Source organism: Mytilus galloprovincialis, chromosome 6, assembly GCF_965363235.1.
Source record: "Mytilus galloprovincialis chromosome 6, xbMytGall1.hap1.1, whole genome shotgun sequence".
NCBI classification, from domain to species: Eukaryota; Metazoa; Mollusca; class Bivalvia; order Mytilida; family Mytilidae; genus Mytilus; species Mytilus galloprovincialis.
In genome coordinates, this window is record NC_134843.1 from 94,405,377 (window position 1) to 94,428,617 (window position 23,241).

Below are 23,241 nucleotides of genomic sequence, written 5' to 3' on the forward strand. Positions count from 1 at the left end.
AATTTGTCGAAAGAGAGAACAAATCGGCAGGAATAAGTGCTATTCTTTTCGTTAGATATTTTCTTAATTTCATATTCGAATGCCCCTTTCAATCTGATGGAGACACTTGGTAATATAAACGCTTTATTTAATGTAGGTTAGTCTATTGCTAACTTCAGCAAAAAGGAAACTTTATCTGAACATCGAATGAAAGTTTTGAAAATTAAGGAGATTTAAAATTGTCATTGTTGGTAATCAACTGCAGTTAAGCAATACAATATATTTAATTTCTGCATCTCACAAGTTTTTTCATGATTCAATATTTTGAGTTCTAACACAATCATGGGAATATGTAGACAGTTTATGAAGCTATCATACTTGTTCAAAATATTAAACATATATAGAATTGAGAAAGGAAATAGGGAATGTGTCAAAGTGACTACAACCCAACCACAGATCAGACAACAGCCGAAGGCCACCAATGGGTCTTCAATGTAGCGAGAAATTCCCGCACCCGGAGGCGGTCTTCAGCTGGCCCCTTAAAAATATGTATACTAGTATGTATTGCTTTACATAAATAGTAACGTACTAGTATGATCCTACTTCCAGCAGAAATTAAGCTCTAAGTATTTGTTTAGCAGAATACCATGCTTTTATCCGACTTTTTATGACGTCTATTAACTAAATCGGTTGAAAGTGTACTGATTGATATTTAGTCTTAAAATAATGGTCATTTATCAACTATTTTGATCTGAGCGTCACTGATGAGTCTTATGTAGACGAAATGCGCGTCTGGCGTATCAAATTATAAGCCTGATACCTTTGACAACTTTAAGTTGGTATTCGCTTTGAACTAGATTTCAGTAAAAACAATGTCTTGTCTTTTTTAAGTTAGTGCTTTATGTTGCTGTGATTATTTAGATATGGGATGGGTTTTCGATCATTGTTGAAGGTAGAAAAGTGAAATAAAGTTAATTAAATCGACTAAATCTAGGACTCTGGAGTGAAGTTGTCACAATGGCAATCATACCACATCTCCATATTGTTTTAGTAATGAAGTCGTACTATTTCTTTTTAAGATGGCACCCATTCAGGATTTGGAAAACTAAAAACAGCCAAGTCCGTTTAAATATGAGATATGAAATACAACGAAATATGAGTCTTGACACGTATATGTGTTGGTACAGCACTACAAGAAGACGTCAGTTTTATTTTGTATGATTAGTTGGAAACGTCCAATATAATTGGGTACGTCAAGTTATATAATATAGGGCGTACTTGAACCCTCACAACACTCGTTTTCATTGGTAAATGCTCTGTACAAATGCATGGTTGTCGTTATGATAAAAATTTGAAGAGATTTAGCCTGCCATTTATCATTCATTTTTACAATCTATACTATTAAACGAGAAGACCTCATTTTTGGTGTCGCTTCTCTTCTTTCCAGAATAAATTAATCAACACGCCTCTGTGTCCTATAGGTACAGTGCATAGTCGCATTTGTCATCCATTCATATGATTATTCAGATTGAGTTATTTTAGGAGAAAAACGAGAAAAAAGGCATCCGGATATTGTCCCGTCATTGTACGAAATTTTAAGTCAGATTAGACTTCCGGTTTGCGTTTTTCTGTATACTTTAAACATACATATACTACGAATAAAGTGTATTTTCAGAATTTTATCTGCTATCATTTTCAAGTTTACTATCCACGGCGGTCACAGAGTTTATTAAATAGAGAGGGTCTGTATACTATATCAATGATCACCATAGATCGATTAGTAAACTTAGAATTGAAAGTAAATACGCTTTATTTATATAGTAATGAATGTTCATAATATACAGATAAGCGCTAAAATTATTCATGTGAACTTTTGATACTTTTTCTGAAATTCTCCAGTCATTAAATCTTTTACAAAATTCATTGATTACATAAAAAATGTGGTATGATTGCCATGTTAAGACAACTCTCCACAAGAGACCAAAATGACACAGATATTAACAACTATAGGTCACCGTACGGCCTTCAACAAAGAGCAAAGCCCATACTGCATACTCAGCTACAAAAGGCCCGAAATGACAATGTAAAACAATGCAAACGAGAAAACTAGCGGCCTTATTTATGTACAAAAAATGAACGAAAAATAAATATGTAACACATAAACAAACGACAACCACTGAATTACAGGCTCCTTACTTAAATAAATGTTCATAACATACTAAATGTATGTTCATATTGAAATTGATAGAAAACAAAAAATTGAGAACTTTGGAAATAAAGGTGGAGGGTAAAAAAACATTTTCCTGTCCCCAATAACCTATGACTTATGATACTTTTGCTGAAATTCTCCAGTCTTTCTGTATTTTACAAAATTCTTCCAACAACACTTTACATACTTTAAACTACGCTCTGAATGCCCGCGATTTCGCGGGTGTGTTCTAGTCTTTATAATAGTACAGGTGCAACTCAACCAAACCAAGTTGACCGACGATTTATGCTGTGTGTAGCTCTACTGTCTATGCTCTGACACAACGTTATACATTTTGAGCTTTCACCACTTTAGATGTACAAACCAGAAGCAGATAAATCGATATGTGTATGCACGAAAATCACACAATTTTGACTTTTTTTTATCTTAGATTTTCATACGAAATCGAAAACTGAGTCTAACTCTTATGTTATTAATACATTAATTCTTTAAAGACGAAAATTGTATGAAGTGAATTTGATCAATCTGTCAATGGTGTACAAAACATTAATTAATTGAAAGTTAACGAATTCATTATTTCAATAAATTGAAATGGGTGTGATATTTCATTATACTAGAACATACCTAAGGCATCGCAGGTCCATGATTGAATCAAATCACCTACGTCTTAGTTGTTACGTTGTTTCTTCTTATAAGTTATGTGTTTCCATAAGTTTTAGTTTGTAACCCGGATCTGTTTTCTCTCAATCGATTTATGACTTTCGAACGGCGGTATACTACTGTTGTCTTTTTTTAGCCCAGATTTTAAGTATTGGTACTTTTCTCTGCTTTCGAAATATTTCTATTTGAACCAGTCGACCCTGACCTTGCTAATTCTTGGACATATGATATGGCCTTGAGGTATAATTTTTAATCAACATCATTTTCCTATGTTTGTTTTATATAAAGTTGATTAATTGTGTCGTCGTGTGAACGCCATGCCTACCAGAAGACATTAATTTCCACAGAGTTTTCATTGATAATCTACCTAGAAATTGGGATGACATTCCTTATGAAAGTACTGTTATTTAATCTTCGAGTAAGTAGTGCCATACAGGCGGACGACATTGCCCTTATATCTACAACTTCAGAAGGTACCGACACTTTGCTAGGCATTTGCCAATCGTAGAGTGAAAATTGAGGCTTTCAAATCTCATCTGCAAAAAGCGAAATACTGAAATTTTGTTCTTTTAAATGTGCTACCATCAGTCAGCCATCGAAACTTTAAGGAGTAGATATTTCAGAAGAAATCTCAACTAAGCATGTTGGAATCATATTGAATGCTGAATTTAAAAGTTGGTCTAAGTTTGCGTACTACTGCATTATCTGAAATGAATTCCGGAATACATCCATCTTTCCTAAATAAATTTACATGCTCCAAGGTAGTTTTGTACCAGATTTAATCAGGATAACCGTGAAATATTAATTATTTGATTCATCGTTTTTTCTTCGTGATGCCGGCTTAAACATTCAACGTCGTTATTTTATTAGTATGGACGTATAAACGTGTAGATGTTGTGTTTGTGTATTTAGACGTAATCATGTTGTGTTAAAAGACATTGGATATATACGAAATACAGACAGACATCACAATGCCCAGGAGGGAAAAATATCTATCAGATAAACTATTGTCCGCATGGAATCTTGTTACAATTCTCATATTCTTGTCTTTCATTTATGCTAATGAGCTTTGACTATATGCCTTTTTGTGTTTCTTTGATACATATGACGTGGCTCTGTACTTCTGCATCCCACTTTTGTAATATCGTTAAATATTTTTTATTCTCGTATTTCTATTTTTGTAATGTGCTTTGTTTACATGCCTTTTTGTGTTTCTTTGATACATATATAACATGGCTCTGTACTTATACATCCCGTTGCTGTGTTATTGTGCTATGGTAAATTTGTGTATTCTTGTCTTTAATTTTTGTTAAGATGCTTTGTCTAAATGCCATTTTGTGCTGCTTTGTTACATATTTGTTTGGATTTATAGGGATTAAGATTATAACACAATGTTGACTGATGTACCCCTATTTTTAAAATGTGTCCTTTTTACTTGTTCACAAAATATAATGGAATTTGATGCGACTGTCTCACATAAGAAATTCCTGTACCATTCAGGAATATGACCGTTGTTATCCAATCGTTTGGTGTATTTGAGCTTTTGATTTTGCCATTTGATTAGGGACTTTCTTTTTTGAATTTTCCTCGGAGTTCAGTATTTTTGTGATTTTACTTTTTGTTAAAAAGTTATAAATGGGCAATTTGATTCGCACCACAAAAGCGAGTAAGACTCGGGTTTCTGAAGTGATTAGAAGTTCGTGTTCTATTGTTGCATCCATCATATAGCTCATTGCAAGGTACAAATTTGATACTTTCTTGGTTATTTTCGCGGGGTGTTAATTTTTGCTTAATTTAGTGGATAAACCCAATGACTAACAAAATGCCAATTTACAATATAGTAACAATATGAAATCGGTTAGTTAATTGATATATCGCTGTTCTATAATCACTATAAATTATGTATTTAGACAACTGAAAATTAGTTTGTGTACCGATAAGTGCAAGTTCTTTTTTTATTATTCGCATTTCGTATAGTAAATATGACAGACTTATTTATTTTATTATTTATACAAACCTTTATCAAATATATATTTCTATGTTTTAATGGTTTCTGACAACACAAACATTTAACCTGCAGACGGATAAGGAACCAACAAAATAATTAGTTATAAATTTGACATCCGTCAATATGAAAAGAGGTAAATATTCTGGTCGTATACTTTTGTCATCCAACACCACGGTATGATTCGATAACATCAAAAGCAAGCTTAGGCAGACGTAATTGTGACTTCAATTTAATACAAGTACTGTCTTTAAATGATGCATGCAGTTTTATTGACTTTTATAAAAAAAATACATATATTCGCTGAGGCCGACAGCCGAGGTGAATATCAGTTTTCAAACATCAATTAAACAACATATGGACTGAAAAAGATGACAGTTATTTTTTTCCATTTTCCAAGAGAAAATAATGTTTATAATGTCAAATATATACTTTCAGCGCGGTGAATATCACTTTTATCTAGGTGAATATGCTTTTTTTTTTTATTCAAACTCTAATACATAAAGAAAAAACATTCTAAAATAATATCAATATGAACTGAGTATAATTTTCTGTACATTGAGCTCGTATCTGACCACTGGTTAGATAAATGATTGAAATAGTCGAAGAGTGATTTCCGGTAATTCATTTTTCGGAATACAATTTATGTCCGTTTATTTTTGGTGGAAGAAGACTTCAAGTCTTCTGAAGGCTAATGGTGCCGACTTTAAAATCATTGAATTCTCCGTATGCCGCATTCGTTTCTGTGTATTACAATTTCATAAAAACTTCTGATTCCTGACACCGATTTTTACACATGATTTAGAATCCGAATCATTTAATTTTTGAATTAGGATTGAAAAACAATCACTATCGTAAATATGTACCCTTTTATTTATGTAAATTATTAGATTTCATCTCATCTACATGAACGTTATTTGTTTACTTGTAACCGGATGTTTTTACTGTAGATATTTGAAGTACGCATGCGTGAATTTGGTATCGGGACAACTCGCCCTGTTTACATGTTCGCCCTTGAAGTTGCGAATTTGCAGACAAGAAGATTTTGTTTTTAATAAATAGAAAGGATCTATTTCTTATTAAATTGTTGTCTTTATTCGTTGTTTTCCTTTGTCATGTGAACTAGATGCCCTTCTACTTCAAATAGTTTGAATCTATTTATAAAATTATTCAAGACTCAGTTGACAAGAGCAGTAGGTTGCTGTTGGGAGAATTTTTATTAAACTCTAAATGCTCATAGAATAAGAAATATAATCTAAACTGAATGCACCTCCTTCTGAATAATTTATTGCAATATAAATATAAATCCCTTTTGACAAGAGAAATCTGACTTTTGTCAGAAATATTTGTTTCACATGTGCAAAGGTAATCACGTGAGGTGGCCATATTGGTTTGTTTACAAATATGTCAAGAAGCCTCTAGAACCATGACCTAAACATAAATAGTCTTCCATAAACGTAAACTTTATGCAATACTATTTTATCAATCATGATTATTTTCATAAATTTAAATTTGATTATTTAAAGAAAAAAATTATAACAATTACGATTTTAGATTAGAGATTCTACACAGACATGCTTTGATCTATTTATAGCCAAATTAGTTTACCTGTGTGAAAATGTAAATAATGGTCTAAATGGATATATTAATTTGTTTACTAAACAAGTAAAGACAAACTATGGATAAAAGATAATAATTCACATAAAATTGAGAATGGAAATGGGGAATGTGCCAAAGAGACAACAACCCGACCATAGAAAAAAACAACAGCAGAAGGTCACCACATAAATATTTCAGGACATTTGATTTATTAATTTATTTACTAAACAAGTAAAGACAAACTATCACATAAATACTTCGGGACATTTGATTTATTTTAATAAATATAGGATCTACTTCTTTGTTATATTAATCTAAACATCTGTATACTTTTTGGTGATGATTCAAAATTTTATTTTTCAGTTATTTAGTATTTTGTAAAAAAGGGGGAGGGTTTTTTTTACATGTTGCGCCGTATCTCAAAAACAATTTATGATTATTGCTTAAAACTTTACACACTTCTTTGTTATATAAATCTAAAGATCTGTATACTTTTTGGTTTTGATTCAAAATTTTATTTTAGTGATATTTAGTTTTTTTGAAGAAAAAAAGAGGGGAGGGGGGGGGGTTTCATATGTTCTTCTGTATCTCAAAAACAATAAATGGAACTTAGCAGCCTGGGTAAGTGGGGATGCTTTTATGGTAATTCAAATGACCTTTTATTCACCTTCTTCCACCTCAGAGCTATCAGCTCTTTGATTTTCATCTCCCTTTTACTAATCATACTTGTTACAAGTTCTCTTCCGTTCATACTTGTTCTATTAATCGGTACCATCCGGTAAACATTTAAAAAATTGTATAATTCTATAACTTTAAACATCAATTGATCCCTTTACTTTACTTTATCTGATTTTTACCCGTACAAGGAATGGCCAATAGTTATCAAAGGTACCAGGAATATAATTAAATACGCCAGACGCGCGTTTCGTCTACATACGACTGATCAGTGACGCTCAGATCAAATAGTTATAAAGCTAAACTAGTACAAAGTTGAAGAGCATTGAGGACTAACAATTCCAAAAAGTTGTGCCAAATACGACTAAGGTAATCTATTCCTGGGATAAGAAAATCAAGATTGGCCCAAAACGAGCAACCGTTGTAACCACATCACATATTGCCCCTTTTATTAGTCAGGCGATCTTGACCTTGTGTTGTTCACTGTTGGACAATCATATATCATACAAGTACGTCTTTTTGTATATGAGTCCATTGTTGGTGGTTTATTTGGTTTGTTTTAGCTCCTATTAACTTTTTATACATTATTTAAAGAGAACATTTTCGGAACTTCTTTTGAAAACATTTGAAATCAGCAGTCAAGTGTGGACGTATATTGTTATCAACAACACATTTTTCAATGTTTTCCTTTTTAATGGTCCTTACAGGATAGAAATTATAGGTGTACATTTGACGAAAAGGAGATATAGGGTGAACTTCACTGCAATAAAAAATGACTCAACAACAACACAAACAATCAAAAGATATCTGTAGCATCTTCATTTGTCAGTACACATAACTAATGATTATATTCATTTCTATAGAAGCAAACCATATCTTATACAATGTATATATTTATCAGAAAGGATACTATACCGGTTACTTTACAAAAATAATTACGTTATTAATTTTTAATTGTTTGGATATTTGAAAACTTTATCAGACAGTTACATTGATTCACTAGCCATGTTTAGATTCCAAGAAGTATTCATTTTAACGTGAAATGCGCATCAATTTATATTTTTTTTTGAATATTCGGAAACCACCCTTTTGTCATAATTGCGTCAGACGAGAAAACAGTTGGATGTGAACATCTCTACAGGCATTTGTCGAAAAAAAAAATACCCGCTTTAAAGAATTATGATAATACATACAAATAAGAAATTATTCAATTAAAGATTTTATTGCAATTCTCTGGCTAGGAAACATCACAATTTCTATCATCTAGTAATTTAGTAATCTATTTCTTGTTGTCCTTTTTGTATTACTTCATTACTCGATCTGTCGCAGTGTTGCCTCCTAATACATTAAAAGCATCTGAAAACGTAAACATTATAAACTTTGCATTTAATAAATACTATCAATAAGCGTTGCTGTATCTTTCTTAACTATGCGATTGTTTATTGGATTTGTTAGTCTGGCAAGTGGGAACTATCGCTATCTATAAAACCAGGCACAGTACTACCTGTGACATTATCTTATTCATGGTGGCCACATAAATTATGTCCACCATGGTGGCCCTATATGTCCATCATTATACCCCATGTCGCTTAATTAATACACAAGGTATTAATCAAAAACTAGTCAAGGATAAAGGGAAATCTTGGCTGCATTGAAGTGTTAAAATTATATAACTTACAGGTCATGTGTCTCAGGTAAATTATACATGTATGTGTTTGTGAAATTTAATTACTGTGATTATGACAAGAAAATTCAAAAATAAAATGAAATAATATAACTAGTTGAATAAATAGCTGATTTTATTTTTACTATGACTCTTGACTATTTGTTTTGACATTATACATTTTTAATCAATTTAAGTTATTTTTTACATGTACTTTATGGTAAGTGAAGAATAAATGAATATCATCTTATAATATAATGCAAACTTTCCCAATGCCTGCCTTTTTCTATTGAAAAGTTGTTTCTCAAATTAATTTTCTTAAATCAAAATGATTTATACTTAAATCATAGTAGATAGACGTATCTGCATTCAATACTGTTTTACAAATGTTAAAGATTGTCTTTAGAACTCATTCCAAATAAACTTTAGGCAATTCCTTATTTCTCTATTGAATAAATATATTCAAATTATTCATTTATTCAACAAAATTTGATAATATTTGTTTTGTCATATAAACATATGGTATTTAGTTTGTGACAAAAAACAAACAAACAAAAAGACAGTTATAATGCAAAGAATTAACAATTCTATAAGAAAGTAAAAAACATGGATTTTTTTTAGGTTTCTGCCCTCAGTTCTAATAATGTCTATTTTATAAGGGAGCCAATATTTTCAACATATTTTTGTAATAAAGGTTTAGCATTTCTTTCACTTTTTGTTCTTGGGTGAGAGACAATATTATGAGAAGGTAAACAATTTTCAAATAGATTATCAAGTCTTCTGAAGGCTAATGGTGCCGACTTTAAAATCATTGAATTCTCCGTATGCCGCATTCGTTTCTGTGTATTACAATTTCATAAAAACTTCTGATTCCTGACACCGATTTTTACACATGATTTAGAATCCGAATCATTTAATTTTTGAATTAGGATTGAAAAACAATCACTATCGTAAATATGTACCCTTTTATTTATGTAAATTATTAGATTTCATCTCATCTACATGAACGTTATTTGTTTACTTGTAACCGGATGTTTTTACTGTAGATATTTGAAGTACGCATGCGTGAATTTGGTATCGGGACAACTCGCCCTGTTTACATGTTCGCCCTTGAAGTTGCGAATTTGCAGACAAGAAGATTTTGTTTTTAATAAATAGAGAGGATCTATTTCTTATTAAATTGTTGTCTTTATTCGTTGTTTTCCTTTGTCATGTGAACTAGATGCCCTTCTACTTCAAATAGTTTGAATCTATTTATAACATTATTCAAGACTCAGTTGACAAGAGCAGTACGTTGCTGTTGGGAGAATTTTGATTAAACTCTAAATGCTCATAGAATAAGAAATATAATCTAAACTGAATGTACCTCCTTCTGAATAATTTATTGCAATATAAATATAAATCCCTTTTGACAAGAGAAATCTGACTTTTGTCAGAAATATTTGTTTCACATGTGCAAAGGTAATCACGTGAGGTGGCCATATTGGTTTGTTTACAAATATGTCAAGAAGCCTCTAGAACCATGACCTAAACATAAATAGTCTTCCATAAACGTAAACTTTATGCAATACTATTTTATAAATCATGATTATTTTCATAAATTTAAATTTTATTATTTAAAGAAAAAAATCATAACAATTACGATTTTAGATTAGAGATTCTACACAGACATGCTTTGATCTATTTATAGCCAAATTAGTTTACCTGTGTGAAAATGTAAATAATGGTCTAAATGGATATATTAATTTGTTTACTTAACAAGTAAAGACAAACTATGGATAAAAGATAATAATTCACATAAAATTGAGAATGGAAATGGGGAATGTGCCAAAGAGACAACAACCCGACCATAGAAAAAACAACAGCAGAAGGTCACCACATAAATATTTCAGGACATTTGATTTATTAATTTATTTACTAAACAAGTAAAGACAAACTATCACATAAATACTTCAGGACATTTGATTTATTTTAATAAATATAGGATCTACTTCTTTGTTATATTAATCTAAACATCTATATACTTTTTGGTGATGATTCAAAATTTTATTTTTCAGTTATTTAGTATTTTGTAAAAAAGGGGGAGGGTTTTTTTTACATGTCGCGCCGTATCTCAAAAACAGTTTATGATTATTGCTTAAAACTTTACACACTTCTTTGTTATATAAATCTAAATAATTTCATATGGAATTTACTGACCCCATATATATATCATATTAGGTCACTAAAACATTGGTAACGAATTTATCTTACCGACTATCTTCACATGTGGTATTTTGACTTGAGGCCTATCAAAGTGATCATGTCTCCAATACTTAGTATTAAGATCCTACTTCCATTTGTCTATACAGAACACAAATGCCAACAATAACAACATTTTAGCTCTAAATTCGTTTTGTGAATTTATTTCAATCGTTCATTACATGTATCAAATTCTTAGTCTGTCGAATCCTTGCAGATTTCGTTTTTTGTTTTGTAAGGAAGTAACTCCGTTAGGCCAACAATAAAAACTTCGTATTTTTTACTTCGTTTTGTGAACTCATTTCTACCTTTCATCATCAATTTCTTCGTCTGTTAAATCCTTTCAGATTTTTCCTCAACACCGTTTTGTTTTTATACAGGGTTGTGGCAATGTTTTTGTTTTGAAGGGGAAGTAACGCCGTACTAACCCCATATGGAAATAACCATGTATGGTAACTGACCCTATATTTTGTAGGACACCCTATATCAAATATTTATAGTCACCACTTGCAATCATATCTCTATAAATATATAGGAGGTAAGATAAATCACTATGCCGATGTATTTAGAACTATATAGAATATGTTTACTCAATGAATGTTTTAAAATACTGTTTTCTAGGAAAACTTTTATGCATTTACTTGTGTACTTTTACAGAAATGTACACGTGCATGTACAGAGCTGTGTCTAAGTTCCTTGTTATCTAATACGTTATTTTCTGGTGCTTGAAAAACGTTTCAGTGAATATAATAGCATTACATTCAATATAAACACTAATCTACAACGTTAATTACAAACCTTGAGCATTAACTTAGCACCCGTTGCAAAAACATTTAGAATTTTCGCAATAACCAGGCGCGCCCTTACACTTAAATCCTAAACAACAACCTTCACATCCAATGCTGTTAGGGCGGGTTTTGCAAAATCTGTTAGAACAAACTTGCTGATATGATTCTTGCATACCTGTAAAAATATGCCACTTTAAAATTTGTTTTTGTTCTCTCAATACGAAATCGTAGCATTGAAACCTTAGGGGAAACTGGAAGAAAGTGCATGATCACTATATGCTTTAATTCATTATTTTTATAGTAACTTTAAAGATTTTGTATTATTGAAATCATATAACAATTTACAATGAACATTGTTGAGAACTTCCTATAACCGATTCATCCTTTATTCAATATTTAAACGCATGTTTCCATCTGTTCACATCAAAGTCAGTTTCTAATCAAAACAATAGTCTAAACAATCAATAAATTGCAAGTCCAACAGGTAAAGAATATTCAATTATTTTCATAAGCTGCATTTGTTACAGTTACTTATATTCTATTACATGACAAGTTTATCATATAAAAGTTAAATGTTACCTATAGCTAGGAGAACAATAGCGAATACAAATGCTGTGCTGTTCATTCTGAAGATTATACCTGAAGCAGGAAGAAGTACTTCTCTACATTAATATATACAAACAAGATATAAAAAACCCAGGAGAACGCTCGTCTGTTCAATAAAAACTAAATTAATTAATTAATTAATTAATTAATGAAATTAATTAAGTATCATGAGAAAAGACCTACCTTGGAGAAAAACATGTAAACTGCACAACATTAGAATTCAACCTTTCTTCAGGTAATCATAAAGATTATAACTTACAGTAAAGTGATCGTAATGCTCATGACAATACTATACCAATGTAAAGATTTAGATGAAAGCATTATTATTATAATTGTTCCAAAACATTTGCAAATGGTACTTTAGATAACAGGAGAACATATTGAATGGAGACTTGTCTCAATGGCACTCATACCACATCTTTGTATTTATGTCTCAGATGAACATGAGTCTCCAAATATCTTGACTGAAGCCTAAAAGTTGATATTAAGGAATTCTTAAAATTTAAACATTACATTCCATTGGTTGCTTTGAATTTTTCTATGTTAACTTTCCAGTAAAATTGAACAGTGGTTCAGCATCAATTGTAAGCTTAAGTTAGAACTTTCCAGTAATATTGAACAGTGGTTCAGCATCAATTGCATGTAAGACGTACATTTTCCAGGTTATCGGATGGCAGATTGACGAATTAATAGATTGAAGATTAATACTTACAGAGAAGCGAACGAATTAACAAGTTTTAAATGCAAAGCGTTAGTTGTAAACCTTTTAGGTATATGTCTATCTTTGAAAGTTTGCACAGTATCTTTTTTTCCAATGCTCATGAATAACAAGCCGATTTTAAGAGATGTTTGGTAAGTTATTAAGAAAACATGGATTGTATCTATGATGAGTTTATTTTATGTGTTCTTACTTACCATCCACCTTTTATTAATTATTTATTTTAAAAAAAAATAGCGGATTCCGGATTGACTTTACATAGGTGCCGATTTGACCAGATACAGATTTAACAAAAAGCCGATTCGACATTTTATATAGATGCTAATTTGATCAGTTGCCGATTTGACTTGTACAATTCGTGGTTATTGGAAAAAAGTTGAACATAATTCCAAAATTTATGTCTTTGAAGAGAAGTGTCTTTTAAGTAACAATTGTTTACCTTTAACGTCAATAATCAAGTTCAAATGATTTAATCAAAATTTTTTATTTGTTTTTTATTATATGTCTAGTTTTCTCATATAAATGCGTAAACACCAAAGAGTCATTAAAGTTAGTTAACGTACCTCTGTAGATATCCTAATGATGCTATGAAATCGGGCTTCCAGTCTTCTTCTTTATGTAGTCCTGATGTGTGAGACGGCAGATTTCCATTCTGTTTTTGGCAGTTTTTGATTTATCGTGCTTTCTTCTTTGAAAAGTATAACATTTCCTTAATCCGGTATTTATAATTATAAAACAATTGGTGTTTATCACTTTTTACCTCATGTTTGTTTAATTATAGAATTACATATTCAACGTGTTACATATTATTTTGATTATTATTACTGTAATTAATACTCGTCTTATACAAGGACATCATATAATAAACGTGTATATGTTTCCTTCTATTTGTGAAAAACAACTATAGTTAATGTTATAATTAATTACGTCATCGGTTGATTTATCTTTATCATCGTGCACATGATTCAATCTATGCTTTACAAGACATCATCAATTTTGACAAATCAATAAACATAACCCAGAATCTGCTTAGTTTGTTAAATTGTCGAAGTGTCAAGATTTGAAACTCATTCGGAACATAACATACTAAGAGTTACTTACCTTTAGCGATACACAAATAGTAAAAACGTGTATTATTGATAAAATAAGTACAATAATTCTAAAATGATTTTTTATTCACCTATAAAAACCGAAACAGGTAGGATATATTTAACAATTGGAAGATAAAAAGATATGGAAGATTAACTATGAAACAAATATCAAATAGAGGTCAACCAAAACGTTTTAATGTATCATTAAAAAAAATCAAGTCTCACTTCTGTACTTCCATTAATTTGTTCTTTTTCGGTTATTATAAATTATTGGCTTTTAAAAAATTGGCATCGACCGTTCCTTATAAGGTAAATCCAGACGCGCTTCAGATGCCTGACATTTACTAAGTGATATATTCATTTGATACTGGATATCGTTGCACAAAAGAATTACCATTTATATTAATTGTTGAAAAAGAGAAACAACAGATACAAAAAGAGATACATGTGTTCAAACTCAATAGTCAAAAACAAACTGACAAAGCAATGACAAGGCAGAAACGTAACACGACAAAAACACAAACAACAGTTGACAAAACAAAACATAAATAACTACAGAATGCGTAACTCGAAACAAACCAAATCCAAATTGGTTACTGTGTTTTGATCAAAACCAATGGATGAACTGTAACATAAAAAACACCAGCTATGAATTCAAAAACATACACACAAGTTAATATTCGTATGTAGAGTTCATCAAAATTTGTGCCATTTGTACCACAATCAATTCATTCATGTAGTTCATATGTATTTAGCCGTCATTTTAAAATCAATACTCCTATATGAGTAGATACTATGTTGTACTTTTGTTCTACGGTACGACAATCCTAACCATGAACAGTGCCGTTTGATGCTGTGGTTCCTATGTGTTACTCGTTTAAAAGAGGGACGAAAGACACCAGAGAGACAGTCAAACTCATAAATAGAAAATAAACTGACAACGTCATGGCTAAAAATAAAAAAGACATACACAAAAACAATAGAACAAATGACACAACATAGAAAAATATAGAAGAAGCAACACCAACCCCACCAAAAACTAGGGGTGATCTCAGGTGCTCCGGAAGGGTAAGCAGATCCTGCTCCACATGTGGCATCCGTAATTTTGCTCATCATGTTATAACATATCCGGTAAATAGTCTAATTCGGTAGTCACATTCATGAAAGGGAAGGGGATTGTAGTTATGACGTAAGGAACATCCGATATCATTTGTTAAACGGTTATTTAATAACAGTCAACCAACTCGTGTGATGGCGTCCATAAAATTTACGAAGGGATGATTTCAACTTCACCATTTATACAACAGATACAGTTAAGTAGGCCTCATATCTTGACTTACATCTAGAAATTGACAATGAGGGTCGGTTGAAAACAAAACTTTACGACAAAAGAGATGATTTCAGCTTTCCAATTGTGAACTTTCCATTTCTAAGTAGCAACATTCCAGCAGCACCTGCATACGGGGTATATATCTCCCAATTGATACGATATTCCCGTGCTTGCATTTCCTATCATGATTTTCTTGATAGAGGGTTGCTGCTCACAAGGAAGCTTTTAAACCAAGAGTTCCAAATGGTGAAGTTGAAATCATCCGTTCGTAAATTTTACGGACGCCATCACGAGTTGGTTGACCGTTATGGAATAACCGTTTCACAAATGATATCGGATATGTTCCTTACGTCGTAACTACAATCCCCTTCCCTTTCATGAATGTGACCTACCGAATTAGACTATTTTCCGGATTTGTTATCACATAAGCAACACGACGGGTGTCACATGTGGAGCAGGATCTGCTTACCCTTCCGGAGCACCTGAGATCACCCCTAGTTTTTGGTGGGGTTCGTGTTGTTTATTCTTTAGTTTTCTATGTTGTGTCATGTTTACTATTGTTTTCTTTTTGTCTTTTTCATTTTTAGCCATGGCGTTGTCAGTTTGTTTTATATTTATGAGTTTGACTATCTCTTTGGTATCTTTCGTCCCTCTTTTAAAATAAGGCCAACATATATTTGTTGTTACATTTTTTAATTAATAAAACATCCGTGTCATCGAGATTGTTTGTAAGCATCAAAATGAGATAAATTCTCTCTTTCATATATAAATTGTATAGAACAAAAAATGAGAACTGAAAGAACACATAATTTTAAAGACATGTTAAAGGAAATAGTTCATTTTATCTTGTTTCAAAATTTAAAGAAAAAGACAGTCGCCAAAACAGATAGATGAAGGTTGCAAAACCTAACTTAACATACTAACCCGGTTTAAGTAAGGGGGGTATTTATGAGAAAAAAAAGTTGACGTCAAGGTTGAATAATTTTGTGGAACAGGATTTGCGTATCCGCCATGATCCCAATACCATTTCCTGCGATGCTAAAAAGAGGGTACTCAGTCTGCAGTGTATATGCAGTGCCTTTAACTTGCAGGTTTTAAAAACAAATTATCGTTTTTCGTCATGGTTTCATTTGTTTTTCTAGGATTATTGAATTTTGATGGTCCCTTTAATATTTTTCTTTGCTTTTTTGTGAGTTAAATGGGTGATCTTGTTTCAAAAATCAATCTAGTAAAATTTAGAATGGAAATGAGGAAGGTGTCAGGGAGACAACAACCCGACCAAAGAGCCGAAGACCACTAATGAGTCTTCAATGCAGCGAGAAACGCCCGCACCCAGAGGCGTGCTACAGCTGGCCACAGAACAAAAAAATATTCTAGTTCAGTAATAATGGACGTCATACTAAACTCAACAATATTCACAAGAAAATAGAAAAATCATACACGACTAACAAAGGCCAGAGGCTCCTGAATTAGGTCAGGCGAAAAAATGCGGTGGGGTTAAACATGTTTTTTGAGATCTTGTTTGAATTATTGTCGATCAAACGGGTTCGAAAGCAGCAAATATAAGGCTCTATAAAGCGGCAAGTAATGACAATTATCGCAAAAACATTGAAACAAAATGGTCAAACAGACGCATATGATGACATGATAAATTTAAAGGCCAATCTGGCACATTATAAAATACACCATATCTTCAATTAACTCCTTAAATGCTCTAAATTGATGATGTTTACCAATTTTTACTCAAAGTAAAATGAATTTAAAACCCAAGTACACCATACGTTTGGAATCCGCTCCAAATAACAATATATAACAATACATGCCCTGTTTTAATAATATACAATCCATTTTGAGATTTACTATTGAAAAAGTATGAAACAATAATAACAGAAAAAAACCCGGATAAAATGTAAACTAGAATGATGTTATGAATGAACCGCAAACACATAATTTTTAGCAACATTTTAAAAGAAATCTATAGTATTTGTAAATTCTGTTAGTAACTTAGTTCTTCAGGGAACCATTATATAATGTTGATACAAATTCACCTCTGATCTGTACATAAAGAAAAGTAGGACAGAAAATGATGCACAGTCTCAATGTTACATCCATAAAGATTAGTTGAATATTAGATTCCCTTTGAACAAGTCATAATGCAAGTAAGACAATGAGCATCTTCATTGAATTATATTCTAACTCAATTACAACGCTCATCATTTCCAACATAGCAAATCATGAACATTGACGACATTTATTATGTTACTGGTTAGTTTAATGTTTGTATTTTTGTCTTGTAGAGACCTACGTTATTGACAATGAAGTATATGGTAATGATGATGCTGGTACTGTTGATAACTACAGGTAGATATATACAATTAAGATGTCTTTCATTTCAGTGCGTTCAAAAGTACCTTGCTAAATAATCAATTGTCTGAACCAGTTCATCGGAAAATGATGTCATGTCAATCAATCTAGTATCACAATGTTTATCTAAGTATTTTACAAACCTATTCATTTTATTTCATGCCTCACGTTGGATTGCAACTGTTCTCTAAATACATAAAAAAATAACGTAAACCTGAGGCAAATAATATGTAAACCATGCGCACAACCCGAGTTTGTAAAAATATATCACCCAAAACCAAATATATTAGTCAGTTGTGTTGTATATCTTCATTGTAGCCCAGTAGACAACATTTATGTATTGACATACACTATTATAAGCTCACCTGGCCCAAAAGGCAAAGTGAGCTTTTCTTATCGCTTGGCGTCCGGTGTACGTCGTCGTCCGTCGTCGTCGTCGTCCGTCGTCGTTAACTTTTACAAAAATCTTCTCCTCTGAAACTACTGGGACAAATTTAACCAAACTTGGTCACAATCATCATTGGGGTATTTAGTTTACAAACTGTGTCCGGTGACCCGCAAAACCAACCAAGATGGCCGCCATTGCTTAAAATAGAACATAGGGGTAAAATGTATATTTTTGCTTATAACTCTGAAACCAAAGCATTTAGAGCAAATCTGACATGGGTAAAATTGTTATTTAAAAGATCTATTTGCCCTGAAATTTTCAGATAAATCGGACAATCGATTGTTGGGTTGCTGCCCCTGATTTGGTAATTTTAAGGAAAATTTTCCGTTTTCGGTTATTATCTTGCATATTATTATAGATAGAGATAAACTTTAAACAGCAATAATGTTCAGCAAAGTAAGATCTACAAATCAGTCACATGACCAAAATGGTCAGTTGACCCCTTAAGGAGTTATTGCCTTTATAGTAATTTTTAGCAACTTTTCGTAAATTTTTGTAATCTTTTACAAAAATCTTCTCCTCTTAAACTACTGGGCCAAATTTAACCAAAGTTAGCCACAATCATTATTAGGGTATCTATTAAAAGAATGTGTGCAGTGGCCCAGCCAACCAACCAAGATGGCTGCCATAGCTAAAAATTGAACATAGGGGTAAAATGTAGATTTTGGCCTATAACTTTGAAACCAAAGCATTTAAAGCAAATCTTACACGGTTTCAACTTGTTTATCAAGTAAAAATCTATCTGCCCTAAAATTTTCAGATGAATTAGACAACTGGTTGTTAGGTTGCTACCCCTGAATTGGTAATTTTTATGGAAATTTTGTCGTTTTTGGTTATTATCTTGAATACTATTATAGATAGAGATAAACAGTAAACAGCAATACTGTTCAGCAAAGTAAGATCTACAAATAAGTCAACATGTCGAAAATGGTCAGTTGACCCCTTAAGGAGTTATTGCCCTTTATAATAAATTGTTAACAATTTTCATTAATTTGGTAAATTTTGGTAAGTTTTTACAAAATATTTTCCTCTGTAACTAAAGGGCCAAGTTCATAACTGATAGAGAAAATTGTAAGTAGCAAGAATGATCAGTAAAGTATAATCTACAAACAGATCACCAAAACACAATTTTTGTCATGAATCCATCTGTTTCCTTTGTTTGATATGCACATAGACCAAGTTGAGCGGCACAGGCTCTTAATAGCCACTAGTTTATATGGTCAGAATTATAAATCAACTGTTTACAAGATTGAAAAGCTATACATTTTTTCATTGTTTCAAAAACACATAATTGTCAAATATTAGATTACAAGGATAGAGGCTGTGAGTTTTTTATGTTTTCTATGTGTATCATTAGAACAAAAAAAAGGTACATAATCACAAAGTAAGCTTTAAAACCAGAACTAACTAACCATTCTCCACGAAAACTGTTGTTCAAAGTCAAGAATATGACAGTTGTTTTCCATTTGTTTCTTTGTTATACTTTTCTAAATTTGTATTGTTTTTCCTTTTAGAAATTGTAGACAGTAGTTGTATTTGCTTTAAAATCTATAAACCTGTGTGTTCCACAGCTGGTCGTACCCACGGTAACATATGCGAACTGCACTGCGCGTAAGTGTATTTTTACGAAAGAGACACTTTATCATTTTACATGTAAATGTACAATTTAAGGTTTCATGAAATCATTTTGTTTATGTTGTTGCTGGCTATACACATCAAGATACAAAGCGATATGATATGTTATAACATGTAAACAACATCATCAATAATATGTGAAATTAAAGTTAAACCATAACAGTTGCATGATCTTTATAATTGATCAATTAGATATTTCATTATTTAGTTTATCAGTTTCTAATTTACATCAAGTCACGCCTTAATAGCACACACTGTGTATACATGTCTTTTATTTAAAAGGCATTCAATGAACACGCTAAATGCATTACAATTCAGTTTATAAAATTCCAAAGACTTATAATATTATACTTCCTCGATATTGATATTTATATTATTATTACATGATCTCATACTATAAATCATATTTCAGCAAAGAAATGTTAGCTTGCCATGGTAAATGTCCCTGTTCTTAATAACAAAAAGAGAAACGCAAGTAAGTGAATGCAGAAGTCAGATAAAGATGTAAGACGAAATTATATTTTTTTTATAATAGGAATCAACATTACGAATAACATAGGATTATATAAGAAACAAACAAATACAAAACAAATTAAGTTTACAAACAACTTGAGAGTGAAACTTGAATGGAAAAAATATCGGGAAAAATGAACAACATCAGAATTAACGACTTATCAAACAAAAGAGATGCTATATTTCAAAGCATAAAAAAGAAAAGCAGACAACAAAGGAATAATCAAGTGGAGGAAAGGTGTCTTGACAGTATAAAATTGTCTCAAAATTTCTCGACCCTTTGATTTGATTAGAGTCTTGATTAGTCTCGAAAAATTCTTGATTGTCTTAAATTGTCTCGATTAGTCTTGACATTTTAAACAATTTCTGAATATGTCTAGACATATTCTTGACATTCTTATTAATGTCTGCATATGTATTGACACATTCTTGACCGTCTTAAAGCTGTCTGAGTATATCTCGACACATTCTTGATGGTCTTAAAGTTGTCTTGACACTATCGCAACATTATACATTTCGCTTGAATTGTTGTCTCAGTGTTGACATAAATATCAATTATATGGTCATTTTTGAATAATTTCCTGTTACAAAACTTTGAATATTTCGATACACTACGGATTTTCTTCACCCAGGAATAGATAACCCTAGCTGTATTTGGCACAACTTGTTGGAATTGTGTGCTGTTACATACTCATTTTCATGTTTGGTTAAACTGAAAAACATAGAAGAATCAAAAATTTGTATAGTTAGAAACCTTTTAGGCCCTGAGTAGAAGTACCCTGAATGACCCCCATTTAGTATAGTTTGGATTTAGTTTTTGTTGAACGTTTAATAAAAATATTTCAATGGATTATTTGTCGAAGTAGCTGACAAACAGCATTTGGATTTTTGCCGGTTGAAAAAACTGCTAGACACATTTGTATTACTTACATATATGTCCTGAGGCAGTTTTAAAATCTGACTGTGTGCTTTAGAACCCAACCATTCCTCTTGTGCGTGTGTGTGACTAAAAAGGGGGACTTTAATTTTTTCTTTTGGGACAAAGAAATTGTTTAAATAGAAGTAGCATGGTCAGTCAACTGATAAGTTGCATAGCTGATTACAGTAATGTTTCATACGACAGTCATGCGTACCCTAGGGTGTGCATAACTTGTTTGGAATACCTTAATTTTCTGGGGAACATGCTGTTCACATTTAATGCCTAATAGATATTGCAAAAGATGACATTACACATTTCTTCTGTGATATCAAGGATTTGCATAGTAAGACTGTACAAATCCTTGGACGAATTAGGATACCATAATACTTTGCTATTTATGAAAACTACATTTTAATACAATTATTGTTTATTTACCATATAAACATTGAATATCATGTAGAATGAAATATGTCTACAGCATGATTTGTGTTAAAATCATTTAGCAATTATTTATAAAATTTAGGAATCAACATTTGTAATTATTTACAAACCACATTAAATTGGTTTAGATCAGCATACCCATAATTGTATTGTAAATACTTTAAATTACATAGCCACACTTGTATTTATAAAAATATTTATATACCGTACCCAAATTTGTTATTATTTTATTTATACATGCCCAACTTTTTTTTTTATATAATAAGTGTAACTTGAAACAACAGTCTATTATATGAAGGGAGAAATAAACATAAAGTTATATCATGCATTATAAAACTCAAACAAATGTAAGTCACCATTCAAAATGTTCAGAATTTGTCAAGCCATACTGAGAAAGAATCGGAATGTCGAAAATCTGCGACAAATTTCAAGACAGTATTCAAATGTCAAGAATTTGTCAAGGAATTAAAGACCATATTCAGAATGTCGAGAAATTGTCGAGTAAATTTTATACAAGTTTAAAATAAATCAGAATTTTTCAAGAAAAGATAATAAAAAGTCATACTTTTGGAAAATTATGTTGATACAAATTCAAACAAATACGACTTTTGTAGTAATACGAACAATACCAGTTAACCATAGTTTTATGCATGATTGCGTTTCATTTTCAACATGAAACACAGTTTAATCAAAAGAAGAAAACTTCGTGTCTGTTTTGTCCTTATATTTATTATTTACTTCTCTATTTCAGCTTCAACAGATTTTTGAAATATACCACATATAATAAATAAATAAAAAATGGCTAAATCATGACATGTTTCAATTTTTTAATTTGTGATGAATACAATTCCGAGATATATGTATGACTCTCAGAAGAATATGATTTTCAACAGATTATATACATAACATATATTTGGATAACAATAGTACGGAAAAACTCTTTATAGTACTCAGTATCTAAGGTTTTTAAAGTTAATAACACCAATTACATAAGGTTTGGCGGGAATATAGCCCAACAAGTAAGGTGTGGCAATTATTTAATGTTTCCTTCAGCGGGATCTTGACGTACACTTTAATATGATGGTGTAACGGTTTATTTCATCCTCTTTGATATTTCATCCTGGGGATGATTTGTCCCAGTGATTGTTTTCCAGACATAGTAATTCACAGGTAGATACGTCTGCCTCTTCTTCTTTACACACCTTTAATCCACCTTCCAACTAAACTTTATAATTGTTGGCTGCTTGTTTTCCCTCAATGAGCAGTTTTTTTAAACTTTGGCCCCTCTTTTGGTTTGCATATTTCACAACTTGTTCGCCATTACAGCATCTGTATTTGTTTAGAAATAATAATTAAT

The 23,241-nt window shown here is 31.4% G+C and overlaps 2 long non-coding RNA genes across 2 annotated transcripts; one reads left to right on the top strand and one right to left on the bottom strand.

The window, feature by feature from the left end:
* Positions 1-8,330: 8,330 nt before the first annotated feature.
* LOC143078424 (uncharacterized) lies at positions 8,331-13,802 on the bottom strand. The gene is made up of 4 exons (XR_012979215.1): positions 13,707-13,802; positions 12,399-12,458; positions 11,830-11,994; positions 8,331-8,483 (listed from the first exon to the last, which is right to left on the bottom strand). It is a non-coding gene; the product is annotated as an uncharacterized LOC143078424 (long non-coding RNA).
* A 4,057-nt stretch (positions 13,803-17,859) lies between these two features.
* LOC143078425 (uncharacterized) lies at positions 17,860-22,695 on the top strand. Its single transcript, XR_012979216.1, has 4 exons — positions 17,860-17,925; positions 19,891-19,987; positions 20,424-20,486; positions 22,636-22,695. It is a non-coding gene; the product is annotated as an uncharacterized LOC143078425 (long non-coding RNA).
* The last annotated feature ends 546 nt before the right edge of the window (positions 22,696-23,241 follow it).